General features: G+C 30.4%; 1 protein-coding gene across 1 annotated transcript in view; it reads right to left on the bottom strand.

Annotated features, from left to right (window-relative positions):
• Positions 1-11119, bottom strand: part of LOC109599705 (C3 and PZP-like alpha-2-macroglobulin domain-containing protein 8) — a 148314-nt gene extending 137195 nt beyond the window's left edge. The window contains exon 1 of the mRNA XM_049964454.1: positions 11009-11119. The gene's annotated coding sequence lies outside the window, so the exon portion shown is untranslated. The remainder of the gene's footprint in view (positions 1-11008) is intronic.
• Between the last annotated feature and the right edge of the window lie 1652 nt (positions 11120-12771).

Genomic DNA, 12771 nt, shown 5'->3' with positions numbered 1-12771 from the left:
AAGTCCACAAATTGATAAAAAATATATTTATTGTGTTGAAATCATATTGACTTATTTATTAGCCCTAACACTCTTTTAAATTTAAATATTTAAATTTGTAACAGTATAAAAATTAAAAGATATACAAATTTAAATTATTCAACTACGTTTGTACTGATTTAGTCTCGATACATGGACAGAAATGTTTGCACATATTAGTTACAAAAGACGAACTAATCGGTCCAGGGTCCTTTGTACATCCCGACTAATGGGATTAACAGTTAAACGTATATAACCGAAAATAACATTGTTTGAATGACAGAGACGGCCAACGAGACGAAATAATTAAACAACCCTCTGTTAACCGCAACACACTGTCCTACCCTCGTTTTAACACGAACCCACCACCCTTAAAAATACCGACCTGCATCCAGGTACTTTGCTAACAAACTTTATGAGAGATTATGACTTCAGATAATATTAATCTTGTGTTGCTCGTGTTGCCTTAGCAGAGTAAGCTAATTTTTTTGTGAACATAATAAAAATAGGCAATTCTTCCAGTCAGTTTTATTAAATACGGAATTAAACGAAACAATTAAGAGAGAAAGAGAGAGATATTTAAAAAATTCAAACGAAAAGCACCGACTTAAATGAAGCGAAACGGGGGGATGCGCTTCCTTAATCCCACCCCCCTTTATTTATTTGCAAACGACGTCGCGGATCGATTTTATCGCTAGTTCTTGTTTTCGGCTCACGTCCGAACTAAAGCCAGTCCGAGGATTCGGCAAACTTACGTAATTTTCGAAAAAAGGCGAAGGCTCTTTTCCGACGGACGTGCCCGCATTAAACTGAGCCTCCCCTGCGTTTTATTTATCGCATTCCGTTCCCATAATTCGGCTCGCAATTAGCGCCACATTCACCGGAATTACAAACAAGTCGGACGGAACTAATTGTGAGATTGTATCGTTTATTCGGGACGAAATTAAAATTTACAATGCCGCTGAAATATTTCCGACTGTTTTCGGTACAAGTGGTGAGTTATTTACCGGTTAAAATTCCCGTTGCAATTAAATTCGCTGAAGTTATGTTTATACTCGTTCAAGCTAATTGAGAAATGTTCCCTATTGTCCTCGGAAACTGTAACACCATCATAAATACAAACTCGAATGTGGGACGTAAAAAAAAGAACGTCGCTACAACTGCTTAATTCCCAAATCGTGCAAGTTAACGTAGCGCGAATTGTGTGATGTATTGTGCAAGTTTGGCGGGCCAACTTACGACCCGTTTGCCAAGTGGCATAAGTCCCGAATAAACGTATTGTGGCTAATAAATTTATTAATGGAAGTTAATATCGTACGAGCAACGGTAATATCTCAACTTTCCTCATCAAGATTTACAACCCCCTTTCTATATACCAGCGATATTTCACTACGAACTTATATGGCGGTTGTTTTATTTAAATCGTTAAGTGTCGACTCTCAAATTACCCCCGAACTAATGGCTGAAGTTATTTCTGTGTTTGACGGGGTTAAGACTGTATACGATGATATAACATACTCAAATTGCTAACAACGTTAATAATTACTATTTAATGAATAAAGATATTCGAAAATTTAAAATATAAACTACTAAAATAATGAAAACAACTGAAACATTGAAATGTAATTTCAATGAAAATTTTTACATATGCAAATTGCTAAGAAAACATCAATCACCTTATTAATAAGGGGAAATTTAAACAATTTTGTGATAAATAAATTAAAGATAATATTTTTTACATACTGTATACTTATGAATATTTTCTAATTTCTCTCAAACAAATAAATATGAACTATTGATACATATACACACTGTCAGAATCTAGATAAAGATCTTTAGAGAAGAAAAAAGTATGAAAATCTTCCATAACAATTTTAAAAGATTTATGCATTTAAAAATAATTGAAATATTAAAATAAACAGTCTCTCTTTATCAAATAAATATCTATTTTTACAATAAATTTTGCAGTCTACTTACTGAAGTTAAATATGACATATACAGAGTCACTTGAAACATCAATAACTGCTATTTTCTCTGGAACATCATATACATGTATAGGCATAATTAAATTTAATATTAAAAAACTTTTGTATAAGCATTTCTTATACAAAAAAATAAAAATTAACAATATAAAAAAGTAATTTTACTATGGTAGTACTTATTACTTAATTTAAAAATTTAAGCAACATAAAACAAAAAAAATAAAATTTTTAAATTAAATACATTTTTAAGAAAGTATGTACTTTTACAAAAAAAGAGAAAAATTTAAAATAATATTTTATTTTTTATTTATTGTTTAATTTATATTAGGTTCATATTAAAATGTGGCGGTACCTTTTATATTGTTATATCATTAAATACTTTGTTTATATTTCATTTTTTTCTTTAATCCTCTTTATTCCTGAACGAATATAAAATATTGTGTGTAAAATATTCTACTAAATTTTATTTAAAAAGTATTTATAATTATATAACATATAAAATACAATCCAATAGTATCTTGTACGTTTTAACTTTGATTTGAAATTTTTGTAGCAACTATACCTTGACTATTTCTCCAATTTATTTTAAACATAATTTTTTTACGGTTTCACCGGAAGTGATATCAACTTTGTTATTTTTAATCGAATACCTTACCTATTTTTGGAGTTTCATATTTTGCAAGTAACTGATAAAAATTTTTTATAATGTGTCCTACACTTAATCCCAATAGTTTTTGTGTTATTATTTTCCAGAAATTTTGACATATTGATGAGTTAACTAAAATGTTTGTAAAGCTACTAATTTTAATATTGGAATGTCATTATTAATGAAATGTTGTACATGGTATTCCTTAATTTGGTGCATTTTAAAGAATCAATAACTTTATCACTTTCAATGGTTTAACATAATTAAACTAAATATCAAAAAATCGATGGATATAAGATTTCCTTATACATAAAATGTATATTGATACAAATTTTCTCTCATTTTCCTACGTGTACTGATAAAAGTAAGTGAAAGATTTAAAATTTTCATTTAATTTTTTAATATTTTATTTTTTATATTCTTAACGTTCAAATTAAATATTAATCAATTATTACTCATAAGTTAATATTTAAAGGAAAAATCACTTTTACTGCTGATATTGAACAAAACTAAAATATAAATATCAAAAATAATTTATAACTTAATATATGAAATTGAATATTAGAACTATTTAATAAAACAAAATCTCTCAAAAATTTCGACATAAGAATTGTTTTGTTTTTTTATTAAAATTGACAACAATAATTTACAATTTACTACAAATTCACAAAAAGTGTATAGCTCCCTCAGACTATTAAATAAAATTAATATGCAATACAAATTATGTGACAACTATATATACGTAATACGAAAGCTAATTAATTTCAAACGAACATTTGACACGTTACTCCCACATTGGATATTAAATCTGTGCATAACACCCACATAAACGTACATATACGCAGTAATTAAAACCTTATTAACATAAAAACCGTCCCCTCATGTCGAAATAGGTTGTTCATTTCCAATATTCGTGATCACACGCAAATAATCGCGTATCACAATTAAAATGTATAGCAAAAAGTCATCAAAAAGTTCCAATAACACGGTGTCAAGTGTGGATTTATTTAAAAACAAACCGATGAACAATCCTCGAGCGTGTCACGGTGGTGGATTTATGTTGCGCGCACGTTCAGATCCAGGTCGATTGTCTTGCAAAAGTCACGTTCGCAATGGAAAAACCGACGCGACCGGAAATAAGACTGTCAATCATTGGGAGCCGGAAGTTAAGTTGTTGACTTTTTACCACGGCGAACATCTTATTTTTCAATAAAGGAGTCCCAATACATATTTGTCTGCGGCGCAATCCACGACCGCATCCACGTCTCGACGTTTATTAAACTGCAGTGTTTGCGCGACTGTTCCAACCGTCTTGGTGGACGCGTTGCAATTTTATTTTGCGGTAACCGTATGAATTTTAAACGTAACGTCTTTATTACTTCAATTATTTATTCAATTAGCAAGTAAACTATTTAAAAGTGCTTTGATTATTTCGTAAATTCAGCGAACGCATTTTATTTAATTCAAATTAAATAAAATTTAACTTTATTTCAGTAGCGAATATTGTTTTCAATTAGTTTTATTTAATAATAACTAGTAATGTCGGTATTGGGTGTCAACGAATCCATTAGACACGGCATAACTTCTAGGCCTCTCGGAGAAAGAAGGGTTTTCGAACATTTTTTATTTTTCGGTTACTTTTTTTACGGGAAATACAGTTTACAATTTTTAAATTACAATCGCAAAGATTCAGTGATTAGTTTGACAAATAACAATAAGATAAGTTGTCACTTCACATTTTCAAGTCTAACTATATATTTTTTCAGATGGCACACCTTATTTGACAGATACTTTTCGAAAAGCAAACTTTTTGGTGAATCTAACAATACCAATTTATTTCCGATTTCATTAAAAATAACCTCATAAATAAAATGCTCTCCAGAAAAGACAAATATCATCATGAGACTAGCATCATAATTATAGCTACTCATGGCAAACTTGAAAAAAGTAAATGAATAATTATTAATTAATAATTAGTGATCTAAACAAAATATAGTAGAGGTCATTTAATGTGAGCAGTTAAAATAATATTAATGTACTATTGTTGTTTTATACTGTATTATAAGAAATATAATATTCTTATAAAATAAATTACATACATATAAGTATATTTCTTAATTCAGCTGGACATACATAGAGAAAATTTATTTTTTTATTTTAATAATTTAATCTGTGTTATTTAATTTAACAGTAATATATCGCTTAAAATGTCTATTTTCATTTAAATTAAATAGGGTTGATTGAATGTGATCCTAACATATCAAAATTCAAAAACAAGGTTTTTCTTGTAGATCTGATCCACTAACCATTTTCTCACAGTCCTTGAAATAATTTTATGTCCCATTCCCACCACATTGGCCCTAATTTCAGTACACGATAAAATGGTTTTTGACATTCATATTGTTCCGTTATCGATTTTCTCTCAAGTTTTTCGAACTCAAAAATCAATTTTTTCAAAGCTACCACTTGCCAAGTTTTCAATAATATGGAAAACAATTGACTTATTTAGCTATAAACTTTTAACCATCTCTTCCTGTTTCTCTCGGTCTTGATAACGCCGAATTATTGTTTTACTTCGACCAAGAATTAAATAAATATAATAGATAAAATACCACTACCTTTAATCGATTTAAATTCATAGTTAGCAATGAAATACAATTTAGTAAAAAGTTAGCAGACACAACAATAACATAAAATAATTATTATAGGTATTGGCAATACAACATAAACAATGTTTAAACTTTAAACAATCAAATAATAAAAATTTATTTCAAATAAACAAACAAACTTTTAGATCAATGATGAATGTATAACTGTTTGTTAATTGTTTATACAATTATTATACAGTTTTTTGGTGAATTTGAAATTCAATTATCTGCATAAAATCTGCTCTAATTAGTCTTTTGTCTGTCCTTTGAAATATTATTTATTTAAATTGAATCAATAAATGTGCGGCCATAATTAGGACACAATATAAAATTGGTGAATTTAAATAAGTAATTAATAACTAATGCTAATTTTTAAACAAAATTTTTTTATTTATTTTGTTTGATTGCTCTGAATAAAATATAAATTAAATCTCTTTTTATTTTAATAATTAAAAGACTTTTAATTAATTTTATTTATTTAAAAATAAATAATTAATTTATAATTCGAAAAGAATCAAAAATAAACATATTTCAAAAAATGGTGAATGCGCAATTGATTATATCGTTTTGTAAAATTGGCGGATACGCTTAAATATAAACAAACGAATTCAAATATTTAAAATTAAGTGAATTAATTAAATTGCATTTTTTTAATCGTATTATTTTACGAAAACTTTAATTTATTTATAAACGCATGAGTATTTAAGTTGTTGACTTTTCATCTACATTTAACATTTATACATTATTACAATAAATAATTAATCTACGAATTTAACTGCAAATAACGTTCATAATATAACAAAATCAAACTTGGTTAATTATAATCAAGCCGATATGACATAGTAATTAATTTTGACAGAGTCAATATTTGCATGACGTTCGTTTGTTCAGGGAACCCTTAACTATAAAAGAAACGGTTGTAGACAAATTAAGTTGGATTGTGCCCGACTCGGAGGGCATAAATTGAAAAATATTTTCTCTTTTTATAAAATAAAGGGAAAGATGTATTCGTTTGTCTTTGCAGCAATTAAACCATTCGAAATTGTCTTATTTAATTTTCCTTATGTTTACTTTGTCTCGGATTTATAATATCCGGTTCCCTGTTTTCATTTCATTAGTATAAAACGTTTCGAGTTTTAAAGCTCTTAATGAAAATAAAGCCTAGAAAGTTTCGCCTTATACGACATAATTATTTTAAAAACATGGTGCCGGAATATTTAATGGTTTACATCTAACTACTTCTCAGTTCATAAACCGAAGTTGTAAACCTGTTAGACAATACACATAATATTTATATTGCTTAATACATTAAGTGGATGTCGATGCTCAATAATTTAAGCGGCGGCCGCAATAATTTAAGATGAAATATTCAGTCGAATATGGTCAAGTGAAACAATGGAAACGCTCTACTTTAAAATTTACAATCGTACGGCTCCATTATACCACACCGCGCGGATTATTTATGTACCGCCATTCAAAGACCCAGTTCACCCTTAAAAGAGTTAATTATGTTAAGATATGCCCATTTTGAACCGCGATAAATTGCCTTTGTAGCCGAATAAAAAATCCCCGAAAGCCTTCCAAGCAAATTTCCCGTTCTCATTCCCGAATTGGACCCCTCATTTATGGACGGTCGGATTCGGCGTCGGAACTGGAATACGTTTTGTTGCCGGAAACGTCCCGTGTCATCCATCTTGGAGATTGACCCCGCGTCACAATGGTCACCGCAATATATTTATTCGAGTCCAGATGGGACGGTCATTAAAATTGATATGGGGGTTGTTGCGTGGACGAAAATATGCCGACTAATAACGATTTAGCCGCCCTCCATTTGGAAGTTAGGTTAATAGATATTTTAAAAATTAAACGTTATTTTAGTGTTTTCTTTTGGGAACTGTGGACGGCGTTAAACATAACAAAACAATTCGCTTTATAGAATTTGTGGAAAGTATACATTATAATTACAATGGAGCAACGAGCACACATTTAAATTTTCAGAAAACATTATTGTGTCAGCTTTGAAAGGCTGGCAAAGGGAACAAAAACGTTGCCCCGGTTGCAGTTCCCTAATGTGGAAATGAACAAATTTAAATATTTTGAACACAACAAACACACACGTAAATTTTAATGCGCACAATACACTCTTTATGTTTTTGGAATAATCACTGTCGAAAATGTACAGTGGTGGTTATAATTATAACAACTTATTAAAATATATTAAAAATACGGGCTGTACTACATTATTTTTATTTCTGTTCTTATTGTGTGTACTTTACAACTAGTCAATGTAACTTTTTTTTAAAATTATATACTCTTTCATTTCTCAAAACACAAACTTTTTACTTTATGTATTTCATGGCTCCCTGTGAATTTAAATCAATTATGAACTAAGACGTAAATTTTAATTCGCACAATATATTCTTTATGTTTTTGGAATAATCACTGTTGAAAATGTACAGTGGTGGTCATGATTATAGCAACTTATTAAGATATATTAAAATACGAGCTGTACTACTTGAATTGGATGTCAGTGTGTATAATGTTTATTTTTATTTCTGTTCTTGTTGTGTGTACTTTACAACTGGTCAATCTAACTTTTTTTAAAAAATTATGTACTTTTTCATTTTTCAAAACACAATATTATAGCAAATTTTTACTTTATGCCTTTCATGGCTCACTGTGAATTTAAATCAATTATGTATTAACACGTAAATTTTAATGTGCATAATATACTCTTTATGTTTTTGAAATAATCACTGTCGAAAATATACAGTGATGCTCATAATTATAGCAACTTATTAAAATATATTAAAAATACGGGCTGTACTACTTGAATTGGATGTCAGTATCTATAATGTTTATTTATATTTCTGTCCTTGTTGTGTGCACTTTACAACAGGTCAATCTAATTTTTTTTTTAAATTATCTACTATTTCATTTTTCAAAAAAATATTATAGATACTTTTTACTTTATGCCTTTCATGGCTCCCTGTGAATTTAAATCAATTATGTACTAACGGTCTTTTAATTATATAGGGCGATTCATTTAAGTGGAAACCAGTCCTACAATTAATTTAATTATCTAAATATCTATTTAGTGATTCTTCAATATTTTATATAAAAATGTTAGAGTAGACGTTAGCAGTGCTCTTAGAATAATCATTTTTATACGTATATACAGGATGAACCATTTAAGTCCAAAACACCCCTATTTATCATTTATTTTTTTCTCATTTCATTTTTATAAGAAATTTTTCCGTAGTCATTGGTTGAGTAATTACAAAATATAGTAATAAAATGCTTTAATATGTTCTTTAAAATTGATTAACAGATAAACGTATATTAAAAATCTCTTTGTCCAAAAATCTGCTTGCCTATTCGGATCAAACCCCGCAGGGCGTAACGCCACCCCAAAACGGACACCACTCCATTAGCCCGACCACCATTTCCGAGGCCGTTAACCTGGTACGGACGCACTCTAATTTCCAACTACTGTTAAACAACGTCAACGTGCATATTTTAATACCCCCAAGACCGTCCGTTGTGTGCCGAATTAATATCAAAAACTTTCGTTTTCAAATCGGTGTAGTTTTTAGCCATAAACACCGGGGATTGTCGAACGATATCAGTGGCACGCAGCCGGTCCGAGTTAATAGAGATATTAAATTAGTTATAGACCGCCGAGATTCGTCGGGATTATGGCCGGAATTATGGTAATGAAGAGATTCGCAATCGAAACCGTTCTTTCGTGGTGCCGTCTCGGCCATCGTTAGCCGGGGGATTTGGGCCGAGCCCCCGTGACGCACCCTCGCGTTAGTCACAACGGTCGTGGCCCTTTAATAAACCGATTATTTACCGGGTGGAACACGTCACTGGCCCAAGAAACAGCGCAACAACGCCTAGATGTTAATTAATTAAACCTACGACTTTTTTGAAGATACGAATGTTTCCAGAACACTAAAGGAAATTATTTTGGGGAAGGTATTTTATTCAAATTGATTAATTATAAAATTCCCTGAATATTAACAATAAAGATGCATCAATGGGTAGTAATTAACGTTCGCACATAAACCCCGCATAAATATGATGCGTTATGCATATTACAACACCGTTCGCATGAATTAATTATGAGTAATGTTAACAGACGATTTTATCAGCCCTAATCACATTAAGGATGAGCTCCGTACGTACGAGCGGTGATAAACGTAAAACTTTCGGTTTGACAAACCCCAAATTTGGCTTAGAACGTTTGTAAGTTCCGAATGGAATTTCCTATCGGATCTACCCTCTTCTGCCAGAACAGACAAAATTTTACCAAAAGTAACAAATAAATTAAATTAATATAAGAAACAGAAACCGATTGGGGTTTTCTCTGTATTTTTCTGATACTGAATATTATCTAGACGGGCAAGACTAATTGAAACCGAAACAGATGAATTTCCGTGAAATCGGACGCAAGAAAGCGAAGATTTATTAATTTCCATCGGTCCGGAAAAAAGAAAACGAAATTAAATTGGATTGTTTCCGGAAGTATGAAACGGAAGACGGGTCCGTTTGCGTAAGGATCTTGGAAAAGGTTTCCTTGCCCTTTGTTCTTTGATTTGGCCAACGTAATTAATTAATAATTAAAAAAGAAACATTTTAGGAACCGCAACGTGAAACAGACGCCCCGGAGTTAATTTCGCTGCCAATTAACCGGAGGGATGTTCCGTGAGGTGAGCAAGAGTTAATTGTCCGATTTTACAGAACGCAAACGTGTACGTCCATTTTGTTAAATAAAAGGAAGAGCCTTAATTAGTTGGATATAATTGTTTACGATTGTTGTCTGATATATCTGACACCTTATTTAATAAAAAGCGGTTTCAAACATTTGATTATTTACAACATTTTAATTAATTTTGTTCTCCGCTTCCTTTTGTAATATTAAATATTTAATTAAAAGCGCTCTTCATTTCAGATGAAGCTTCCCTTCATTTCTAAATTTGGCAACAGCTGAATTTTATTCGACTACAATTAAATATTTTAGTTTTCGAAATTGTTTTATTGTGAAAAATATGTATTTTATTAAAACTTTACAAAAACTTTTCAACTACATATTTTACCTTAAAAATGAATTTGATCAGTTCCCTCAAATAAAAAATAAACAATATAATGAAAAAAAAATATTTATTTAATCAAAAAGTATTTCATCAAATCAGTAAAATAGTGGCACGTAAATATGTAATAAAATTATTAAATAAATAATAATGTTAATCACATTAATTTTAAATGGTAAATGTAAAATTATAATTAAATAATTGTGAAAATCATTAATTTGTGTAAATATAAAATAATTTGAATATCGAACATTAATTAAACAATTGTGTCCACAAAACGTTTGAAAAAAAAAACATTTTCCATAAATATTTTTAACATTTTCATTCATTTAACATTAATTATGGAGCAGTTTTATGATAAATTTGAATAGATTTTGAAAACTAATTTGCACACTCAACTTAGCAGGAACAAAATCTTCTCATAAAATGATCCGAAAAATAATCCTTTTACCGGCAACCTTGGCCATGTGCTTATAAGAGGTGGGCGTGCCAAAAACCAATTCAAAACTCCTCAACTTCCTAACCCCTTTTCGCATTTCCGTCGAAAAACCCCCTCGCCGCATCCTACCCTGGACGAAAATCCTAATTAAGAAAAAAAAAACATCAACGAGAACTCACCGGACCGATATGGAAAACCGCAACCGCCGTCGATCCAGTCGCACACAGAGAGCGTCGGACGTAAAGAGTGGTTCGTCGATAAACCCGCGTTTGTGGGGGTGGTAACGTGGACACGTGCACGGTGAACCGAACTCGCAGGAACGTCGCCAGTGACTACGGTACGGAGCGGCTCGCCTCTGGACCACAACATCCAGACGGCAGCGGGCTTGCGCGAGCTTTTTACTGGCATGCAGTGGAGAGAGGTGTGTGTGGGACATGTGTTACCGACGGCGATTTACTTTCGAAATACTTCTGTTTTATTTTAGTTATTACGTTGCGGCCGACAACTTTTCCTTTTTTTTGTCGTCCGTATTCACGGTTGCTCTTTTTTGAGCTGGACATGGAAACAGAAACGTGTTTCCTCTCTGGCTTATTGAAAATGAAGCGACGACATTGGCAAGCTGCTGAACGGCGAGCGCTTTCTGATTAAACTGAAATATTTCCCGTCGTACAGCCAATAACCTATAAACTACATTCCTTCACATACAATGGTTGACATATTGAATATTGGACATTTTATCTCTTGTTAGAGTTTACAAATGTTATTATTTATATATACATATTATTTTTATATTTTCAGAAATTTACATTTACGAAATTGTTGTAAATTCCTCAAGATACGTATGTATCTTACCTGTTAACCTAACAGTGACAAAATGAGACTTTCTAAAATAAGAATTTCTAAATTTTCTCATCAATTTTTACTTTTTTTACATTTTCATACAACGGTACCTAGTGTACAAAACATATCAAATTCACCTCCTGTTAAGATTACTATCTTCCGATTAATTAACCAGTAAAAAGAAAGAGATCAAAGATGCTTAATTAAGATTAGCAATCGAGTGTAGTTTATCGAAATAAGTCGAGTCAATTATGTTAAATTCTCTCCACATAAATCTTGTCTTAGTAAAAAAAAATTAAAAATTTGTTACACTTATCACTGTTTTTCCAAAACAAAAAACGTGTTTAATGATACGCAAAGATTACGCAATTATACAAATATATTATATATTTACTATTGTATTTTAAACAAAAATAACTATGCTCCACGTATCACTATATTGTCCATAAAAAATTAATTCCTATATGAAAATTATAAATAATATTTTTGCCACCAATGTTTTTCTTATAAATACAATACAAAATGTATATACATATAAAAAATTTTAATAAACAAAAACTACAATTGTACAAACATATACTTTTTAATTTCCCCTCATAATTTTGAAAATTTTCACAGTGATTTGTTTATTATACATTATTCATTTATACTTTTTAAATATTGAGTTTTGGCAGCTTTAACATAAAAATCATCTTTTCCGCCAGTATTATATTCATAAATGCCAATAACATAACTTACTTTTCTATATAAATCTGATAGAGTAATCCATAATCTAATTCTATAGATTCAAAGAATAATTCTTTACTTAATGTTCATAAAACTTAATACAACATATCTTTGACTGGAATATATTTATTGACCACTTTATTATTCCCGAGCATTTATTTTGTAGTTTCGAAAATTAATTTATTTCATTCAAGGTGCAATTAAGCAAGACTGAAGCACAATAACCAAAATGTACTATCATTTTGATCCCAAAAGCACTAAGCTCCTAGTATCTTGCCTGAACAATCGTGTCCAAAGAGTTCGTTGCAAAATAAAACGTCTAATGAAATAAATGTATCCAATGGTGTTCCTCAGGGATTGGTCCTTGGATCGCTAC

This window comes from Aethina tumida, chromosome 3 (genome assembly GCF_024364675.1).
Source record: "Aethina tumida isolate Nest 87 chromosome 3, icAetTumi1.1, whole genome shotgun sequence".
NCBI lineage: Eukaryota > Metazoa > Arthropoda > Insecta > Coleoptera > Nitidulidae > Aethina > Aethina tumida.
This window is presented reverse-complemented; position numbering and strand designations above follow the sequence as displayed.